This window comes from Anomaloglossus baeobatrachus, chromosome 3 (assembly GCF_048569485.1).
Source record: "Anomaloglossus baeobatrachus isolate aAnoBae1 chromosome 3, aAnoBae1.hap1, whole genome shotgun sequence".
In the NCBI taxonomy this organism is placed as follows: Eukaryota; Metazoa; Chordata; class Amphibia; order Anura; family Aromobatidae; genus Anomaloglossus; species Anomaloglossus baeobatrachus.
Genome location: NC_134355.1, coordinates 493205904 through 493224460, shown reverse-complemented (window position 1 = coordinate 493224460; position 18557 = coordinate 493205904).

Below are 18557 nucleotides of genomic sequence, written 5' to 3'. Positions count from 1 at the left end.
ATCCCTAGACCAGTGTATTGCCCATCAAAGATGCAAAGATGGCCAAAGTAAAACACAAAACACAGCAACAAAGCAAATGTAATTATACAGAGACTGTCCCAAATTCTGTGCTATGCAATCTATGCAATCAGTTAATGGACGGACAACAGATTATCTTATTACTCTATATTTCAACTCTCATTCAGACATGCATGAAAAAAAACAATACTCACTGGTGATGCCAGAGTTCTTGAACCGTGTGTACAGCCTTACCCAGAATATTCGGGAAATCAGAGAGAGTGAAATGAAGTGTAAGAATAAAGCTTCTCACCTTGCTGCAGCTGAAATTTCACTGTCTCAAGAGTCCCCAAAACTTCTTCCGAATAGGCTGGTTGGCCACGGCTCCACGTTGGGCACCAAAAACTGTTGTAGCTGTTCTGTTTATTTAATCAAAGTACAGTTTATTTATACCATTTACAGATCAATGTGATATTGCAAAAGAAAAAGAAAAAAACTTCTAGCTGAACTTTACTAGTTGCTCATATGACCTTTAAGTTTTAGCAAAACAAAAATGTAGAGTCATGCATATGAGATAAGAAGAAGATAAGAAGAACATTTAGAGACCATAATAATCCTTGAGCCTGTCTCTTATTCCGAAGGCTCCATGACTATGAACTACCATCAGATATACTTACTAATAACAATAAATCTTTAATGAAGAAATAGAGAAACTATTAACCCTTCTATATCACATCCATTAATAATCTTTATGTTAACCACACAGCAGTAACAATCACCACTGTGACTCTCTTCACTCCAGACCATAGGTATGACAAATTTCAGACATTTCCTTGTACCATTTGTCCACCACTGAAGGTGTTCAATACAAGTTTTACAGAAAATGTGTGTACGCTATACAAAAAAGTAGAGCTTCTAAACAAAAAAAAACAAATGACATATTCTGATTCAGAGAACGGAATATACCTAAAATCAAGCCTAATAACCAGAGGCTCCTGAAAAATGTTTTGCATTTGCTCCCCAGTATTATTGATCAATATGTGTTGTGCTTACTGAAAAACTTGGTGAAAAAGTAATACCATTGGGATGATTCTCAGAGATAATCTAAGCTGTATAGTGAAGGTTACAGCATTCAAAAACATATCAGACAATAAAGAGTACTTTACACGCTGCGATATCGCTATCGATATCGCTAGCAAGCGTATCTGCCTCCGTCGGATGTGCGTCACAGGAAAATCACTGCCCGTGGCGCACAACATCGCTTACACCCGTCACACGTACTTACCTTCCCTGCGACGTCGCTGTGGCAGCTGAACCAACTCCTTTGTAAGGAAGGGGTTCATGCAGTGTCACAGCGATGTCACACGGCAGCCGTCCAATAGAAGCGGAAGGGCGGAGATGAGCAGGATGAATATCCCGCCCACCTCCTTCCTTCCTCATTGCGGACGGGCGCAGGTACGATGCAGTTCCTCGTTCTTGCGTGTCACACATAGCGATGTGTGCTGCCGCAGGAACGACAAACAACATCGCTACTGACCAGACACCGATTTTTTGTAATTGAAGGTCCTTTCACAGATCAACAATTTTTGCCTCTTTTGCGATCATTAAAGGTCGCACATAGGTGTCCCATGCTGCGATGTCGCTAACGACGCCGGATGTGCGTCACAAACACCATGACCACGATGATATATCGTTAGCGATGTCGCAATGTGTAAATGGCCCTTAATGGCCCTTTCCACACCGAGTATGACTGTGCCTTGGTGGACATAGCAAGGACTACAGAGACAAGGACTCAAAGATTTATTGTAGAGGAACTCAAGTAATAAGCATTCTGTCTTGTTTTCCTGCTGAAGAACAGTTCTAATGTTCTACAAGGATATTGCCAAAAATATTTTGAATACCAACTAATTCCTTCATTATTAATTTTTTATGAATAGTATTTTAAAACTAATCTTGCTATACTGCTTAATTTCCTTACAATATGTATGACAGCAATATGTATCCTTTTCCCTGGTGAGAATTGGCGTATTTTTTTTTCTCATTTCTTATGCAATTCAGCACCAAGAAAATGTAACCTGTAGATGTCAAAGATGTGCTATACAGCGCTAATGATTGGAGTTTAATTCAGGACTGAAGTATCAAGCGCCCAGAGGATTTTAATATTGTTATCTTCTTTCCTACCAACTATCCCTTATTCTTGCCCTGTATGTTTTATATTTAGGTAATATGAAATAGTTACCATTGGGACTTCTTATGCATCGAGCCTTTGTGTAACTACTGCTTTTGCTTAATAAATGCATTTTACCAGAAACCATAGAACAAGGTACTTGTCTGCTCCCAAACCTTCTTTATATATTCCTAAAATAATTTTTCATACATTTTTTAGAAGGAATTTCTGCATAAGTTCTCATCTACTGCTATAATAAAGGATACATTTAGGATGAACTAGTCATGTACATGATACATATACCCTTGATTACAATCAAGAATTTTTACATTTTAGAAAAGATGTGATGATGATATCACAATCTCATGCATTTATAACATATCTACGGGATATGCTATAAATGTCTGAAAGATGTTGTTCCCACCAATGGATCATTAATTTATGTAAACTGTTGTTAGTACAGAGGTGGCTGGGAAGTTCAGTCAAACATTTTCAGAACTTTCATATAAATGAATCGAGATATCTGCACATGAGAAGATATGACCCCACAGACAGGACTGCATGATTTGACCCATTTTCAAATTAACAATATGACAGACTGAAAAGACTGATGAAGAATCTTGACTAGATAAAATCAAACTTGTTTGAAAAAGGCTCGCCAATTTCAAATTCGGCATGATCAGGGGCTCGTCCGAGTCAGACTTGGTTTCACGAGTCTCAAAAATCGTCAAAGATCGAATTTGTTCTGTGACTGTTTGATTTGCACCAATGCTTTTTTCTACCTTATTATCACTTGGGCAAAGATAGTGTTGCTGTATGATGAGTGGGGGATGTTTTTGATGAGAGAAGGGGGTTGGGAGAGGTCTGAGGAGCATCAGACTTTTTTTCCTTAAATTTATGTGTAGAAGTTACATGTCCCTGTACATATAAATAGCGCCAAATCTGTCATCGAGCCAAAAATTGCCATTTCATCATCTAAACAGTAGTAATTGTGTGCTCCAGCCCAAAATTTCTATTTCATTATCTAAATAGTCATTGCCAATTTAGTGACAGGAGACTGACAGCTGTGGGCCTAAGGTTGTAAAACAGCTAGTTAAAAGAGGGCAAAGGTACACCAAACATGAGTGGGAAATCTCACAGTCCTGTTGGAAGGGAGAATAAGTGTTGTGTTGGATGTGCACGTGGGTAGATACTAATGTTACTGAAAGCTTTACTGAACAAACTCCAGCTCGTCCCATCCAAACACAACTGACAACTTCTGTTCCTAGATGGGCTACTTGACTTCCTTTCTTTGGCAGTTGTGTAGAGCCCCTTAGGCTTTTGTCACCACAGAGGTACTGCACCTCAGCAAGAGGTGTGGTATCCCATCCTGATTAAGAAGGGGGTCATCTACCGGTTCACAGACAAAACCTGCACACCCCAATTGTTAGGATACACACTGGGTCAGGGTTTAAGGCAGGTACCCCATTAATGCTGGGAGTAGCAACCAGTATATCTAGTTATGGGGCCTTAAGTCCCATTCACTGTCCTGGAGGGGTGGAGCCTGGTAAGGGGGAGTATAGGAGGAGTCAGTTGGTCAGTTAGAAAAACCGGTTAGTTCAAGTTGAACTAGTCAGTGTGGGCAGTCTGTCAGAGAAGTGACAGTTGACAGGAAGATCTAGTCAGAGAGGAGTGTAGCCAAAATGAGGTTTTAGGTGAAGATCCTGGGGTCTTGCTAGGCCCAGGTGACACCGATTCCAGAGTGCCACGGATGTGCGGGAGGCCTCCATGGACTTAGTCCACCAAGAACACCAGGGTGGAGGAATCTGGTCGCAATAACGGGGACCCCAGGCTAAATAAGAAAGACATTTCCTTTAGCAATCCGACGGCCCGGGAAGTTGCTTCAGGCACCCGAGGCCACAACCTGCCACCCATCACCTGCAAAGGGAACAATAAAAGTACTGATGTCAGCCACCCTTTGGGCAGGCTCGATGGCGGAGGCGCATGACAGTCTAGTGAAAGTCAGCGCTAGTGAGACGGCCAGGAAGGACACATTGAGGGGTGCACCGGTATTGACCCTTGAACTATTCGGGACCGGCGGAGGCCCACGTCAGTGAATCCTGGCACACCACGGGGTAACTGGTCAGCTGCAGTGTTGGAACCAACAGTTAGTAAAAACATCTTAACTGCAAGCCCCGTGTCGTCTGCTTTGTCCTGCACCTCATCAATATCCACCGTAGACTTTACAAATGGTTGCCCCGGGGTCCTTGCTTCACCTGTGGGGAGCAAGAAAAACCTCAGCTGCCACAACACCATCCCCGGAGGTCCCGTCCAGTAGCCGCGGCATCAAAGCCGCAATCCACAGGTGGTGTCATGAATTTTACTAAACATTTACCACAACTTCCATCATCATCTCCCTTTTATTATTAAGAAACATCGCCAGGGTCACGGAGCCGGACTCCCACCACCGCTGGCATCCCCAGACTAGTCCTGACCGGTTCTGAGTACCCAGACCCTGGGGCAGGCGTGTCTGTTGCACAGCAGTATGTCTTGTAGATGAGGGCCAGAAAGTCCTACAGTGGATGGCAATCACTACATCAAGTGGCTTTTCCTCCTCTTCATCCTACTGAACAGCACATACTGTACAGTCCTCAGAGGTGGCATCCCAATTACTCTTTTTTCCCCTGTGTCACAACTCTCCAACAGTCCATTTGACTGTGGTGAACCACAGATGAGTGAGTCTGCAGAAATTTTCATTTATTCTATTCCATGGGCATCAGAGTTCTGCTCCAAAGATTCACAGGCTGAAGAGAAGGAAAGCATCTGTATCGATGTTAACATTTTTTTGTCAATTAAATGTGGAGTGAGACAAAGTAGAATCTGAACAAAATCCAGATCCTCATCACCAGACGTAAACCCTCTGAGGTGAAGGTGATGATGATGACATTTAGATAACTGAGGAACACGAGTATTGTACTGTGCTGTCAGGGCAGGAAGAGGAGGAGGGTGACTGTCAGGGTGAGGAGTAGGACAACAGACAGGATGATAATGATTTCTAGATCTAACTTGGCATGAACCCATAGGAATGCCACTGAGTAGCTCAGCAGAGGAGGTGAAAGAGGAAGACCAGGAGGTTGCGTTGCTACACATGATGATGCAACCATGACAACAACTGCATCATCAGCCACAACTCTGGCTGTGGTCACTGAAAAAAAAAATATATATTTCATGTGTCAGTCAATATAAAATCACCGTACAAGACACTCTAAAATTTACAACTTTTATTAAAGATACATTGAAATATCCAATAGACATCACATATAACAATCCAGTGCATAAAAAACATTAATGTGGACACAAAACATCACAAATGGTAGGTTAAGAGCAACATCCATACAATATATTTTCAGAAATGATGTATGAATATAATGTCAAAAAAGTCTGATATTATCCCTAGAACCGTCCATCTACTAGTCTTGTAGTTTTATTATTCATGAGCTGGTGACGTAAATTTAACCATCATTATATTTTGATCAGGTTATCATCAGCCCTGGGAGGGATCAATTCTCCTATGACTATGGCTGCAAGAATGGCTAGCACTGACGATGCCGTCATAAGCATCACTACTCCGATCATCTACATGCTGGAGCAGATTTTGATTAGTCTGCAGGAGTAGGTGATGGTCCCAGAGGAAAATGAGTAAGCAGGGGAGGATGTGGAAGGGAAAATAATATGTGTAAGGTCTCAACTGTCATCGCACAGACAAGTGGCATGGGATGGTGGAGTATTGTGATCGAGCAGGCTAATGGTACCAAACAACTTGTTAGTGAAGGTGCAGGAGCTGTTTAACAAATGGAGGAGGACATGGAGGAAAAGGTGATGTGCACGCAACAATCAAGAGATGAAGACGATATTGTTCCCCTCTCTGCTGTTCATGGTTGATGGGAGGGAATGAAGGAAGCATGCATGAGAGTTACCACACCACCAACACATTACGGACTTGGACCTCATGGAAGCTCCCGACACATGAGTGCCTTCTTGCTGCACTATCTGCAACATAATTTCCAAATTGGTAGGATTAGAAATATTAAAGTATCAAAAATATGGAAATTTTACTGTGGCAAATAAATATAAATTTAACATTCAAAATACTTGATGGAGAGTTACAACTAATGATAAAAATTGCCCCAAGGTACAAATTGTATGACAAAGTTAAATGGTTAGTAGCTGAAAATATTCCCGAGAACAATATACAGAATCTCCTTAACAGTGTAAAGCAAGTGCCTGAATTTGAGGAATATGCATTTGAATCAATGCTCTATAATTGTCAGTATAAAGTGCATAAATAACATTAGTGGGAAAATTATATACACTAGAGATCAAAAATAGAGACAAATGTATAATCACTTGCTTTCTTCAGAATATTGTAATCTACATTGATCAACATTTGAAGGATTTTTTTGTAAGGGGCACACCATGCCACTAGAACAGTGTTTTAAAAAAGATCCAGATCTAAAGTTTATCAACATAAAACTTTTATTTTGCCAAAAACGTGATGATCATAATTAGAGAGCAGCAATAACTGTAGCACAGACAAAGATATGTACATTTTCTAAAGGTAACAACAGTCACCAATCATTAGGAAGTGTACAGGCCTTTGCTTTGAATGTCTTCAGAACATCTGCAGCCACAGGACATCACTAGTGTTTCACTCTGCTCTGGTGTGAACTTGGTCCACTCTTCTTCCAGTCTCTTCCACAGTTCTTTAACTGTTGTGGGCTTCTTGGCCATAACTTTGTCACCGAGGATTTTCCAGAGGTTTTCTATTGGGTTTAGATCAGGACCCTTGGCTGGCCATTTTATTTTTTCAATGTTTTCTGCTTCAAGGAACTGCTTTACAAGTTTTGCTGTGTAACAGGGGACATTGTCCAACATGAAAATTGCTGGCTTTTTGAGTGATGAACACAAAAAAGAAACAATGTGTTGCTGAAGAAGGTTCTGATACACACTTGCATTCACTCTGCCATATAGCTGTATAAAAGGTCCAACTCCAGCTGCAGAAAACATTCCCCAAACCATGCCACTTCCTCCACCACTTTTCACTGACTTCTTAACATACTTTAGGTTCAGTCTTTCCCCAGTTTGTTGACGAACATTACATTTCCCATCAGACCCAAATAAATTAAACTTGATTTCATCACTAAAGTGAACTGTGGACTACTTCTCCTCTACTTCTACCAAAGGTAAATTCTCTTGCTATGGCTAATAGGGTCATCCCTTTGGCCTTCATGTGGACAACCTGCTGCCAGAGGGTTTCAGTCACTTTTGAATGACACACCATTTTTGCAAAGTCATTGTAAACTGGAAAGTTAGGCTGCCAGGAAATAGGGATTGTCAGATGATTAACCCCTTAACGACCCATTACATACTGGGTACGTCATGGATCGTGTGCCGGTAAGCCCCGCCCCCTGCCGCCGGCAGGCGGTGGCGATCTGCGCACATATCAGCTGTTATCAACAGCTGACATGTGTGCCTGCTAGCCGCGGGTGGAATCGCTTCCACCTGCGGCCATTAACCCCTTACATTTCGCTGCCAAAATCTGGCAGCGATATGTATATGGGCGCCGCCATGACAGTCACTTACCCCGCCCCCACCGGAAGTCATGTGACATGATCATGTGACTTTCGGGGGTTGCCATGGTAGCACAGGGTCATGTGATGACGCCTGTAGCTAACATGACTCACTTCCTCTCAATGCCAGAATACAGCCGGCATTGAAAGTAAAGCAGCAAATCTGCAGTTCTCAGCTCTGTAGCTGAGATCTGCAGATAGTGCAGAGCGATCGGATTGCTGATCGCTATAGCCCCCTAGGGGGACTAGTAAAAAAAGTAAAAAAAAAGTTTTAAAAAATTAGAAAAAAAAAAAACTTAAAAGTTCAAATCACCCCCCTTTCACCCCATTGAAAATTAAAGGGTTAAAAAAATAAAAAATACACACATATTTGGTATCGCCGAGTTCAGAAATGCCCGATCTATCAAAATATAAAATCAATGAATCTGATCAGTAAACGGCGTAGCGGCAAAAAAAATCCAAACGCCAAAATTACGTTTTTTGGTCGCCACAAATTTTGCGCAAAATGCAATAACACGCGATCAAAACGTAGCATCTGCGCAAAAATGGTACCGTTAAAAAAGTCAGGTCAAGACGCAAAAAATAAGCTATCACTGAGCCTCAGATCCAGAAAAATGAGAACACTACGGGTTTTGGAAAATGGTGCAAAACGTGCGCCACTTTATTTGGACAAGCTTGTGAATTTGTTTTAACCCCTTAGATACAAGTAAACCTATACATGTTTGGTGTCTACAAACTCACACTGACCTGAGGCATCACATAGATACCTCAGTTCTACCATGTAGTAAACACAGTGAATAAAATATCCCAAAAACATTTGTACGATCACACTTTTTTTGCAATTTTTCCGCACTTGGAATTTTTTTGCCATTTTCCAGTACACTATATGGTAAAACATATGGTTTCATTTAAAAGTACAACTCGTCCCGCAAAAAACAAGTGCTCATATGGCAAGATTGATGAAAAAATAAAAAAGTTACGCCTCTCGGAAGAAGGGGAGCAAAAAACAAAAAACGCAAAAACGGAAAGTGCCCGAGGGCTGAAAGGGTTAAGAAAATTAGCACTGGGTGCCAGATTAACACCAATAACTTGCAGGTACCTGAAGGTGTTCTTTAATTTTGATCAGTGTTCTTTTTCATTTATCTCATTTACATTTTTATTATGTGCTTTAGAATAGATTCAATTTATGAAATAAACTTAAAATACTACTAGTTTACTCATGTTAGGATGTAATCACATAGGACTACACAATGACCTTAACATTTAGGAAATTGTGTGTTGTTCTCTATTTTTGATCTCCAGTGTATGGTCAATACAGATATATTGGCATGTTTTTTAAAAACAAAATAAATATAGTATAATATGTCAAGTGCATATAGAGTCAATGAAGATATATCAACAGGTTAGAGAGTCAATGTAAAAATATCAGATGCATGTAAAATCAACAGTGGCATATCAGCACATAGAGAAAATAAGATATGAACATATCAAGTGCGCAGAGAATGCTCCCAATTTGCGTTTCACTGTCTTTCTCAATGGAGCTCTGGGCAATAGTAATAGGAGCGGCATGTACCCCATACTATGCTAATCTGTTCCTAGGGCTGTGGGAGAGAGATTTATTTGTCATAGATGTAGCTCGCCAGATTGACAAAATATCATTAGATTGATGATATTATTTTTTTGTGGCAGAACTCAGAACAAGAACACCGGGAATTCAAGCAGCATTAATCATTTCACTTTGTCACACCATTTTGTACATTGGGGGAATTATTGTCATCAGTTATAACTTTCCTAGTATTTTAAATTTAAATTTTAAATTTATTAGCCACAGTAAAATGTCTATATTTTATTATAGTTTACTTGTATATTTCATCTGTAGGTGTTATATATTGCATAAATGCACTAAGACATACTGCTATGTATTTTTGGTATCCTTAAATGGATTAGAAATAGAGCTGACTACTGGGTTGCCACTTTGTTAGATCTATGATATAACAGTAAATTTTACCAGATGCTTCACCCCTGGAAAGGGACATGTGCATGCTGGAGTATCGAAACCAACTTGTACACAATCTTAAGAGTGATTTTCTCCAATAGACTTCCAATCCTGGGAACATCGAGTCTTCATTGCAGAAACATTAGCAGCAGTTTAAATGGCAGAAACAATTTCTGTGAGTTGTGGCACATATTTTTTTAGACCATCCCGTGCATCACTAGACAAAAACATAACAGAAATGACTGCTATGTTAATACTGTAGAAGTTCATAGATATTTGTTACAGTAGATAGAAGGAAACTGGTGTCTAGAGATGAATCTTTGACTTATTATTTAAAAAGAATCTATCATCCATATTTCACATTCCAAACTTTTTAAATCCCTATGTATCTTTTTCAAAGACAAGATCAGCAATACCTTTCCTTGGCCAGTCCATTGTTACTGAGAAATCAGCTTTTAAAATTTATATTCAAATGAGGCTAAAGACCTATGGTAGATCTGAAGCCTCTGTCACTCCGCCATTATTTATCTCACTGCACTGGCTCTTTCAGATTGACTGATGGCTTCTTTGCCTAAACTCAAAAACAGAAGCTTCAAATCCACCATAGTCTTTCAGTCTCATTTGCATATTAATTCAATCATTAATTTCTCAAAAATGGAGCAATGAACTGGTCATGTCATGTAAAGGTATTGCTAGACTTGTCTGTGAAAGAGCAACATGTGCATATAAATAGTTTGTGAGATGGGGGGGGGGTGCAACTGACAGATTACCTTTAAGTTTCAGTGTAAACCTGCTTGGGATCATAACAGAGATGAATGACTTTTTAATCTTACAATGCATTAACTATGCCTTGATGCATGATTTTTATTGCTTCAGGTAGTTACTACAAGCTATTAAATATATCAAGCTAAGTATTGAGTTGGAGTTTTTTCAACCACAGTATCTTGCTAGTGTGTGTTAGTATTACTTACAGCAAAGATGGGCTGCAGTTGCCAAAAACCCTCGTCACAAGGGTTGTAGGCTTCCATATTCTGGCCATAATACCAACAAAAACCTCATATTTTTTTTTTTTTATACAGGATGCAGCCTGGCCCCTTTCTGTTAGGCCTTGCATATTAGAGTTCCTGTCCCTGTACGGTGCACAGATGGAGTAAGTCTTGCCAGCCCTTATGATTAAATAATATGGGCGTTACGTAATAGGCTGCAGGCTTGTGACTGTGCATCTGCATGTGTAAAAAGCGCTCTATGTAAGCCATCAGTGTGCAGTTTGTTCATCCAGCAATCTCCCCTTCCATTTTTTGGAAGTGTGTGTGTGTGACTTGCTCCTCCTGCACCTGTGATGCCTCCACTTAGTGGGGGCTTAGTTGCATCCTGCTAGAGTACTAGTTTTTGCCCTGGGCGATGTACAACTGCAGCCCATCTTTGCTGTAAGTAATGATAATTATTTGGAGGATATTTATTCCTCATTTGTTGCTATTTTTATATTTAGTGAAGGGACCTACAAGCTTGAGGTTCCTGTGACGAGGGTTGTAGGCTTCTGTATTCTAGCCATAATACCAACTAAAACCTCATATTTTTTTGTACATGATGCAGCCAGGCCCCTTTCTGTTAGGCCTTGCATATTAGAGTTCCTGTCCCTGTATGGTGCACATATGTAATTAAGCACAGTAATGCTTAATTTTTGGAGGATATTTATTCCTCTTTTTGTTGCTATTTATATATTTAGTGTTTTTTAGTAACTAAAGGCTACCTGCTGCTCAGAAGTGTTGGCTTATTATTAGAGTCAGTAGCCAAAGTATAAAAATGTTGAATACCTTTAACCTCTTCTTTGCATGTGATGTACATGTGTATTTTACACAGCAGGCACATTCCTCTAACTGCAGCAATCAGACCTAGCTAAGTAGCTAGCTGTCACTCCATCTCTCTTCCAAGATGCCAATGGGTTGGTATGTCAAACCCTAATAAAAGCTTAATTAGTAGAAAAAAACAAATATTGGACCTTAAAAAATTACTAAGCCCAACTTTTTTAAAAGGTTTATTGATAAAGTCCTATAACATCAAAACCTATATACATTTGTTAGTGTTGAAATCCTACAGATCTACAGAATATTGTTAACAGGTCATATCTATCACAGATTACATTTAAGCCTATGCAACAAATGTGGATATATATATATATATATATATATATATATATATATATATATATATGTTTTTACCACTAGCCTTCACGTAGAATATTTGCCATTTATCAAAACGTTATACAGTATATTGAATGGTGTCATTCAAAACACCATTTTGTTCCTCAAAAGCAAGTCCTCATATGAGTGTGTTGACATACAAAAATAAAATGTTATGACTTTTGAAAGCCGTAGAGGGAAAAATAAAAGTTCCAAAATGAAAAATTGGCTATAGTGGACGGGATTTAAATATAAAGTGTAACAAAGATTTAATATTTAAAAAATGTAAAATATTTAATGTTTCTTTTTGTAAAGCTAACAATTTGTATTACATTGAATCTTAATGGCAGAATAAGACAGTATGAGTTATTAACAGTAATTAGTGTTGGGCAAATGAATACATTTTTGAAGAACAATGCTTAGAAAATTGCTTACAATGAGTCGTACAGGCCATTTACTTCTATTTTAATCTCCTTCATGTTTGATTATGTATTTCTATGAAACATGAAAGCTGACTTAACAGGAAGCAAAACATATCTTAAAGATTATTGTGATAATTCTAATATGCCCTAAGAAATTGAGGCCAGCTGGGAAATTGAAAGGGTGGTAAGTGGAACTGAGTTGTATTAAGTTGGCATGACACCAGTCATTGGCATGGCATAACTGACAGTTGTAGCATCTGGGTAGCTGTTGATAAGAAAATCCTTTTAAATGTTATGCCGGTATTTTTTTTTCTCACAATAAATCTAAAATGTATTAACATGTAGCTTTTCTAACAAATGGATTTTTGGAATCTCTAACAAAACTTAAATTGTATAAAATAGAGACAATTAATATTTGCTGAAGATTTAAAGGGTCTCATTTTTCTGTAATTATAATACCCAATTATATTTTTAATTGTGAAGTTGATAGTACCATCTGAAAATGCTTTGATAGCATGCACAGTAATCTGTCAAATATTACATTTGTAGCCAAGTCAGTTATTACATCAAGCATAAGAAGTTTTTACTGCAGTTAAGTAATTAGAATAAAGCGCTCAGGTTCTCATATGTATAAAGTTGGCTCTTTTACATGGGGATTAATCATCTTGGACCTTAATTGACATGCACTCTATGGCGTTTTGATGCATATCTTGTCATTGGACAGCTAATTAGAATAGAAAGAACTAGCTACTTCCATAAAGTATCTATTAAAAGTAAAACCTTTAAAGAGAACTTCAGACAATGTCAACATTTTTGAGTTTTTAGTCCTATTTTTTTCTTGCAGCTCCGCAAAATATAGTTTTCTTTTGCTTTGATTAGCTTTTTTTTATTTGTAAATGCGCTACGTGGAGATATGTACCTTTTTAATTTAGTGCAAATTTTTATGGTCTTTGCTAGAAATATGTAGATCTGAGGGGATTCCAATTTGAGAAATCATGCATATTTTACTGTGAAATTAAACTTCCAACAAATTCTTTTGATGGGAATTGAATGTCCCTTATTATGTTCCATGGTCTGGAGAGACCACAAGTCATAAAAAATAGATGTATTAAAAAAAAACTAATACGACAATGTTTTACAATGCACGTGCACACAGTCCCCCCCACCTAAACATGAAAATGTCAAGGGTTTCAGAGCATGGCAGATGTGAGAAGAGGCTCCGATGGCCATATGGAGGTCAGCAAGCAGCTGAGGTTGTTGTAGAGATGAACAGTGAGGTGAGTATTAGTGATGAGCGAGAACAAAAATGCTTGAGTGCTTGGTACTCGAATTAAGCAGGTCAGACTCTCAGACAGGCTCATTCAATTTCTTGATCCATTCACCTTTTTTTCCCCTTGGTTTTATCAGACCCATTTGAATCCATCAGATCCTGGTCTATTGGCTTTCATCTCATTGCACCAAATCACTTGTTTCCAATCTTCTACTGACCACTTTACGTACTTTACGTACTTTTTTGCAAATTGAAGCCAATACTTGTTATGACAATATTGAAGTTGAGGTTTATTCACCCTTTTTAGGGCAACCATTCCAGACATGGGTAATGTGTGTTGCAACTGTCATAACACTCACATGATGCAGTTTGGCAATTTTCTTGGCAAGAGATCATTATCGATGAGTTTAAATTATGCGGTTTCTTGGGAAATCTTCTTCATGGCTGAGAATCAACTTAGTAACACACAATCCTGTTAGGGAATGTGAGAATAGGTTGTAATTTGTTGTGCAGGAAGTAAAGGATTTTTGAACCACCAGAAATAAAACAGTAATATTGCAGTGACATGACAAGAATCTGCAAAACTTATCCTATGCTACATAGTTGCAACTCAAATTAATGTATGATATAGCTGTCATGATCCAGGCCGGCTTTTCCCTGCTGCTGGTTACACCCAGCTCTGGCCTGGTCATGTCAGGGGTTAACTTCCCTTGCCTCGTTCTGGATCCTAGGACGCTATATATTGCCTCTCTACCTATGGTTCAGTGCCAGTGATATTACTGCCTTGCAGCGTGTATACTGGCTCTGGTGAGTGTTCCTGATCTGTTCTGCCTCCCTGCTACTGTGTCCTGACTTTGACCCTCCTCATTTGTCTGCCTGTCCCATTCCCTGATTTCCCTCTCCTGTCTGTTGCTTGTGTTTCCCTCTGCATACCTTATCTCCCGGCTTCTGACTCAGTTCTGCCTTCTGACTTTGATATTAATCCTCCCTTTACAGTGACTCGACTTTCCTGGCTAGACCTTGACTGTTTGACTACTCTTTTGCCCCCTTGTGATTCGCCAGTTAACATTTCTGAAGTTACTCTACTATACTTCAGCTGTCTTTCCGTTACAGTGTTTCTTTGTCTTTCCTTCACTACTTTGCTGCCACCTAGTATGGATTACGCTGTACTGTGTCTTACTAACCTTTGTACAGCATGACAATAGCCAAGATGATTGCCTATGATGGTAGTCTATATTTAAAGCTGTAGTGAATGGTGAGATAGGGAGACTGATAGTCAAAATTCAAAACAGTTACTCTTTTGTTCGCCAGTGTATATGTGTTATGCTGACTTTGGTGAAATAATATTTTTTAGTTTTCCTGATGCCTAACTAAATATTTCATTTAAGTTTTGCCTGACCCCTTGGAATGCTAAACAGATTTCACATCATACTTATCAACCCTTTTGTGCATTATAATCTTGTGTCTGATTTCATTCTCTGCTCTTTGCTTTAGAGATGTCTTGTTGATTGTACAGCTGTCAACTTGCTCCATTTGCCATCAGTTTACTCTATGGATAACAACCAAGGCCTTTGCAGTGAAAGTAAGATCCAGTTATAACCATGAAAGGATGTAAAGCAAAGCTTTCCCTGGGACCTGTGGGGTGGAGTGGCTAGGTGCTAGATTGTTTGTGGAAACCCTATGATGTGTTACCTGGACTCTATGTACAATCGAAAAACCAAAGGACCTTGTTTTATGGGTCAGAAGAAAGGATGCAGCGGTATTTATCAGGCGTCAAAGCTTGGAAACAGGGGAACCAGGCACGGTTACATTAACTTCTTTATTCAGAGATCAGGAACATCCCTTCACAACATTTTTCAGAAGCATACTCTGCCTTCATCAGGTGATAATCATCAGCATTCACCGGGGTTGTGTGAGGTTTGCACAATGCGATCAGGTTAGTGGTTCTAACTTTAGCCTCCCCCACTGGAACACCAGGTGTCACACCAGGAGATCCCCTTCGTCTCTTATAACGCAGATAACGCACATAACTATTGGCAGGGCCGCTACTAGGAATTTCATGGCCCCATACTGGCAACATTTTTGGGCCCCCTTGAAACTTCGCCCAGGCTCCACCCTATCGCTACCTTTACCGCTCAAACCTTCCACACTCACACCTCCATGCTTGGAAAAACATGCATATATGTGTACACACAGACACACACACACACAGTCATGGCCAAAAGTGTTAGTACCCTTGAAGTTGTTCCAGAAAATGAAATATTTCCCTCAGAAAATTAATAAAACAACCTCTACATCGCCCCTGTCTATAATACACCCTCTACACCATCACTCTCCATAATATCTAGCCCATACTACCCCATGTATAATATCCTCCAAACACGCTGCCTCTCTTTATAACATACATAACCACAGTGCCCCATGTATCATAGCCCCACACGCACACTGCTCTTCTGTATAATATTGCCTCTACACCCACTGTTCCAATGTATGATATCCCCACACACACACACAGCTCTTCTGTATAATATCCCCACACACACTGCTCCTCTGTACAATATTCCACCCATGCACACTGGTCCTCTGTGTAATACCACCTCCACGCACACACTGGTCCTCTATATGCACACACAGTCAAAATTGTTCGTACCCCTTGTTAATGAAAGAAAAATGCGCAATGGTCACAGAAATAACTTGAATCTGAGAAAAGTAATATTAAATAAAAATCTATGAAAATGAGCAAATGAAAGTCATACATTGCTTTTCAACTATACTTCCACAGAATATTTAAAAACATATAACTCAAGAAACAGGCTTAAGCAGAAATGATGGTACCCCTGAAAATAATATGACAAAAGGGACATGTTAAATCAAGTTGTGTTCACTAATTAGCATCTCAGGTGTCTACAATCTTGTAATCAGTCAGTGGGCCTGTATATAGAGCTACAGATACTCACTGTGCTGTTTGGTGATTTGGTGTATACCATACTTAACATGGACCAGAGGAAGAGAAGGAAAGAGTTGTCTCAGGAGATTAGAAAGAAAATTATAGACACAAATGTTAAAGGTAAAGGTTATAAGACCATGTCCAAGCAGCTTGATTTTCATGTGATTACAGTTGCACATATTATTCAGAAATTTAAGATCCATGGGACTGTAGCCAACTTCCCTGGACGTGGCCGTAGGAGGAAAATTGATGACAAATCAAATAGATGGATAATACGAATGGTAACAAAAGAGCCCAGAATAACTTATAAAGAGATTAACGGTTAACTTCAAGCTCAAGGATCATCATTGTCAGATCGCACCATCCGTCGTTCTTTGAGCCAAAGTGGACTTCATGGGAGCTGACCAAGGAGGACACCATTGTTGAAAAAAAAATCATAAAAAAGCCAGATTGGAATCTACCAAACTACATGTTGACAAGCCACAAAGCTTCTGGGAGAATGTCTTATGGACAGATGAGACAAAAATGGAAATTTTTGGCAAGGCACATCAGCTCTATGTTCATTGATGGAAAAATTAAGCATATCAATAAAAGAACACTGTACCTACTGTGAAACATGGAGGAGGTTCGGTTATGTTCTGGGGCTGCTTCGCAGCATCTGGCACAGGGTGTCTTGAATCTGTGAAGGGTGCAATCAAATCTCAAGACTATCAAGGGATTTTAGAGAGAAATGTGCTGCCCAGTGTCAGAAAGCTTGGTATTAGTTGTAGGTCATGGGTCTTGCAACAGGATAATGACCCAAAACACATAGTTAAAAACACCCAAGAATGGCTAAGAGGAAAACATTGGACTATTCTGAAGTTTCCTTCTATGACCCCTGACCTAAATCCTATTGAGCATCTTTGGAAAGAGCTGAAACATGCCGTCTGGAAAAGGCAACCTTCAAACGCATGACAACTGGAGCTGTTTGCTCTTGAGGAGTTTGTCCAAATACCTGTCGAGAGGTGCAGAAGTCTCATTGACAGTTACAAGAATCGTTTTGCGAACACATGCATATTTGGTGCAGTAATATGGTGTACAAATTACAGCACAAAATCTGCATCTCCTGGCACAAAACTGCAGTTTAGGTGCAGTTTTCTTCCAGGAGATGCAGATTTGGGGCCATAATTTATACTCTACACCAAATTCCTGCAGCAAATCTGCAACTCCTGGCAAACGAATCGCATCAATACCCCATCAAAACCGCCTTGTGTTTTGAAGTGTTCTTTTTGCCAGGAGATGCAGTTTAGATTTCCAGTAGCTTTTTATATACATTCCAGCATTAAATCTGCATCTTCAGGCCCCTTTCACACGTCAGTGATTCTGGTACGTTTGTGCTTTTTTTTAAATGTACCAGAATCACGGACATACGCAGACCCATTATAATGAATGGGTCTGCTCACACGTCAGTGATTTGTCACTGCACGTGTCTACGTGCAGCGTACCCGCGTGTGCGTGATTGCTGCACGGAGACATGTCCATTTTTTTCTGGCATCACTGATGTTCTACGGACCACGCAGTGGTGTGGTCCGTGAAACACGTGCCAGAAAAAAACGTACTTTTAAAATAAAAAACATTTTAATTCACCCGGCGTCCAGCGATGTCCTCTGCAGCCCGTGCAGCTTGCTCCTTCTGTGCCGGCTGATTACTGTCGCGCATATTCATTATGCGCGACACAGCCGACTCGGAAGCAGCTGCTGCAGGGGTCACCGCCGGCCGGATGCTGCGTCGCGGGAGCGATCAGCACCATGGACAGCGGGAGCGGGCACAGGTGAGTGAATCTCTAAGTGCAATCACGGGCCACGGAGAACGGAGCCCGGATTGCACTTAGACAACCCACGTGTGCCGTGATTTTCGGCACACGCAGGGACATGTGCGTGTTTTACACGCCAGTGAAAAACGTCACTGTTTTTCACTGACGTGTGAAACG